The 4,744-nt window shown below is 34.5% G+C and overlaps 1 pseudogene; it reads left to right on the top strand.

Annotated features, from left to right (window-relative positions):
* Nucleotides 1-1,256: 1,256 nt before the first annotated feature.
* On the top strand, nucleotides 1,257-1,927 carry LOC112407160 (AP-3 complex subunit sigma-1 pseudogene; annotated as a pseudogene).
* The last annotated feature ends 2,817 nt before the right edge of the window (nucleotides 1,928-4,744 follow it).

The raw sequence follows: 4,744 nt of genomic DNA, 5'->3' as shown, positions 1-4,744 counted from the left end.
TAAGAAAATTGCCAAAATATAAGAACAGTTTTTGTATTTTCCCCCTGGATCTTTTAAGGCTAGAGTAGGCAAAATAATCATTCTTTTTAAATGATAAATGTGAATGGTGTTTGATAACTTCTTAAAATGATTTTATATATATATAGTTCCTAAAAATGAAATATTTTCTTTTTTATTGTGAATTGAGGGTATCATATATAAATATTTTCTACTTTTTTATTGAGAATTGAGGATATATATATACATATATTTCATTTTTAAGAACTATTTAATCATTAAAGTTTTGAAAAATATGCCAGAAAAGCCAAGTGCTGTCTTTAGTAGGAAGCTCTATTATAAACATCTATAAATCATTTTTTACAACTTGCTTGATTTTAAGGAAAATCATAATAATATCACAAAATTTGTAAACGAATTTGTACAGAAATACTGTCTTATCAATGTGTGACCAAACAAAATAATGGGACTCACATATTTGACATTTCACTGGATTCAACTCAATTCAAGTTAAATATCAAAGAAATATGTGGCAGTGTAGACTTAAAAATTAATATTGAACAATGTTTCTAGGAACCCTGCAAATTATTAAATATTACCTCACTTTGTGTCTATCTTTTTAATCTATTTCATCAGGAACTACTGATAGGAATATTACACTTTTAGTTAGACAGTCCATGTCCCTAGGGCTTTTGCCCTCCCTCTCCACACACAGATGCAGACAATTTCAATGCATCTATACGTTCATTCTTCACCTCGCTTTAGAGTACCATTTACATCATTTGTTCAAAATGGTAACCTCTTTGTAAAAGCCAACTGCCTTCCTCTTGCTTTTCATCAGAGAAGAGGATAACATCAAAATTATTAGACAAGATTGGGCACATTCAGGGTGGTATGGCCATAGACAATATCAAAATTATAATTATGAAGAATCTTAAGCTAGCTAGCTAGCTGTTTCTTTTTCCATTCTTAATTTCTTTATATTTAAAATTTTTATATAAGATACGCATGCACATAGTAAACTTAAAGAGTTAAGTGATTCTTTGAAGCAACACGTCCCTCTCCCTTACTGCTCCTCTATTTTCTAATTCCCAGAAGCAATCATTTTATTTCTTTTCACTATTTAAAATTTACCTGAATAGTTCTAAATAACTTGGTTTTATTGCTACATCGTGTAGATTTTATCTCGTGTCATCTCTGTCCAGATGAGTATTTAGCATATGTATTTGTTTAAAACCGTTCACCCGGTGGGGAAGGATCGCCAGCGAGATCCCGAGGCGAGGCTCGCGCGCCTGCCCCCACCCTGGCCCCCAGCTCCCACCCGGTCGGCCCTGCTCAGCCATGATCAAGGCGATCCTCATCTTTAACAACCAAGGGAAGCCGCGGCTCTCCAAGTTCTACCAGCCCTACAGTGAAGATACACAACAGCAAATCATCAGGGAGACATTCCATTTGGTATCTAAGAGAGATGAAAATGCTGTAATTTCCTAGAAGAAGGATTATTAATTGCAGGATCTGACAACAAACTGATTTATAGACATTATGCAACATTATATTTTGTCTTCTGTGTGGATTCTTCAGAAAGTGAACTTGGCATTTTAGATCTAATTCAAGTATTTGTGGAAACATTAGACAAGTGTTTTGAAAACCTCTGTGAACTGGATTTAATTTTCCATGTAGACAAGGTTCACAATATTCTTGCAGACATGGTGATGTGGGGGGAATGGTATTGGAGACCAACATGAATGAGACTGTTAAACAAATTGATGCACATAATAAACTAGAGAAATCTGAGGCTGGCTTAGCGGGAGCTCCAGCCAGTGCTGTATCAGCTGTAAAGAATATGAATCTTCCTGAGATCCCAAGAAATATTAACATTTGTGACATCAGCATAAAAGTGCCAAACCTGCCCTCTTTTAAATAAAAAATTTAAAAGGCCACTCCCAGGTAAAATCCGGGGGAAAAGTTGTCTAAGTTTACCATGCAGTTGTTTACCAAAAATAGAGGAGGAGAGTCAACTTTCACTCTTGGATTTAAGTCAAGGTACTGTAAAGAAGTTATGTAAAGGTGGTATGGAAGTTCATTGTTGCTTTTCTTGCTCAGTGACTTTGAAGAAATTGAGTAGTTACAGTGTGAGTTTTTTCTTTATTTTCTAAACTGCATTCCTACGGCCACCTAAGGCATGCCTCTATGTATTGGCTACTACAGTATTTTGAGAAGTGTTTGGGACATTTCTTTAAATTATGTATAACCCAAAATGTTGGTGTTTTGCATGGATCACAAATACAGCATTCCTTAATTCTTTCTGTTATTTTTCACAATTGTTATTTAAAGAATGAAGTATGTATTGCATGAAAACATTATGACCTTTTTCTCTTAGTTTAAATAAACTCCAAGGTAACTGGAATAAATAAATAAATAAATAAAACCATTCACCCTACTGCCTGTATCTCCATTCCCCCACCTATATATTTGCTCCCTGTGCTCTCTTCCTCCAATATAGTTACATCATGTTAAGTTAGATTAACATTCAAGGTTTGCATTGTTATACCTAGGTAAACAACATTTCCTGCTGAGCCACATAATATATAGGATTAATTTTACTTTCCTTTCATTAGAGTTCATTGTCTTTTTTTTCTTTGATTAGTGATTTTATATACATAATCCTTTGGTTAATATATATGTATACTCAAATATATAATTCAATTTCAATCACTTTTAGTTGTTTATATCCCTCTAAATACATCCAGACATATTAAGTATTCTACCAATTTCATCTTTCTTAAAGAAATCTTTCCTAGATTAGTTTGACTTTTTCCAATATCCTATATTTTTTCTATAGCCTGTATCTTTTCTTTCCTAATATCCTATATCTTTTCTTTCTTGGTTTATGCTCTCATTTAGTGAAATGTAACCTCTAACAATTTACTGAAGGGTTCATAGAAGATCAATTTTGGAGAGTTTAGATGTCTGAAATATACTTAGTTTCCCTCACAGTTGATTAGTAGTTTGTCATACTACTAGTATGTCAAACTACTAGTTTGTCTAAATACTTAGATTAGCAATCTCAGTATTTTAAAGTCATTGCTTCAGTGTTTTCTAGATTTCAGGGCTGCTGTTGAGAAGTCCAAAGCCATTCTGATACCTGACTCTTCTAGGTACCTTCTCTTTGAAAATGAGTGGAATTTTTTCCTGCTCCCAGTGTTCAGAAAATGCATGATAATAGACATTAGTATGGATCTATTTTTTCCAGTGTGCTAAGGCATTGTACATCCAGCAGGCCCTCTGCATCTGTAAATTCATATCCTTCAGTTATGGGAAATTATTTTGGATTATCCTTTGTTGATTTCTTCTACTGTATTTTCCATTTTCCCTCTTTGGAAAATTTTTTATTTGGGTATTAGACTTCTTAAATTACTTATCTTTTCTCTCCTACTTTCTGTCTTTTTACTCTATTATCTGAAAAGTTTCTGTATTTTTATTTTCCAGCCTTTCTATTGAGTTTTTAAAAATTTCTGCTATCAGGCGGGCTCTCAACCACTGCGCCACCAGGGAAGCCCTGCTAGCATCTTTTTTAAATTCTAAAAGCTCTTTAAGAAAAATTATGAATGTTCCCCCCCACCGCTTTTTTAATAGCATACTGACCTTGCCTCATGGTTATAATATTCATCATCTTATGATGATTTTTTAAAGAGAACTTTTCTTCTATGCTGTTTATTTGTTTGTTTGTCTGGTAATCCTTAGTTGCTTTGTTTTTTTTTTTAAAGGGGGCATTGAAAACCAGACCAAGTGTGAGTGTTTGGATGGTGCTTGTCAATTGTGGACCTCACTACTGGTGGTCTAGCCTTTTCACTAAATTTCTGATGTTCAGCGTCTTTAGTCTCTTCTTTTGGGCTGGTCACTTTGCCCAAAGAAAATTCCAATCCCTTGCCTGCAGGATAGGGACCTGTCTTTCAGAGTTCTGGGATCTGAATGAGGGAAGAAGGAAGGATAGCTCTACATTTGGTATGTAAACATTGATTTAATCTCCATATTTTTAGTGTGATATTAGGGATACTAGTATCTCTGGTATCACCTGCTCCAGAGACCTTCTGTTTTACTCTTTCCAGAGAAATACCTTCAGTCCTCTACTAAAGATGAAGACTGCAGTTGTCATGCAGTTTACAGTGGAGTGGGGGATGTGAGATCTAACTGTTTCGTAAACAGATTTTCAAATAGTTTTCTGTATTTAGACTCATCTTCATTTGCACTTTTTCATTTGCCATGGCCAGAGACTTAACGGTGTTTTACTGTGGCCCTAATTGTGGTATTTTGGCTATCTAAACAGAGAATTTGGATAAAAACATTTGTAGCCTTTTTTTACTGAGTGTCTGCTTTGTACCAGGTACATTACAGATGTTATCTGCAACTTTCTAAACAACCCAAAACTATAAGTTATTATTATCCCCACTGCATATAGTTGAATAATTTAACTAGAGTCACTAGCAAGCAAGTCAGTGGTTTGGGGATTCAAAACTAAGTCTGAATCATTGACCCAAAGTTGATGATTTGTCCTACATGATTTGTTGGTCTTAAAAGAGTCAACGAGTCAGAAACAGTAAGACCTATTGGCACAACTGAAAAGTGTTACATAAATGCCTCTGCTCTCTACCACATTTCATGTTCATCAGGTGTTTTAAAGCTTAAAATTCTCAAAAAAAAAAGCTTAAAATTCTCACAGTGGCCTTGTATTTTTGGGTGTATCTGG

Source organism: Neophocaena asiaeorientalis, unplaced genomic scaffold, assembly GCF_003031525.2.
Source record: "Neophocaena asiaeorientalis asiaeorientalis breed wild unplaced genomic scaffold, Neophocaena_asiaeorientalis_V1.1 scaffold496, whole genome shotgun sequence".
In the NCBI taxonomy this organism is placed as follows: domain Eukaryota; kingdom Metazoa; phylum Chordata; class Mammalia; order Artiodactyla; family Phocoenidae; genus Neophocaena; species Neophocaena asiaeorientalis.
Note: the sequence above shows the minus strand (reverse complement) of the source record. Positions and strands in the feature narration are given on the sequence as shown.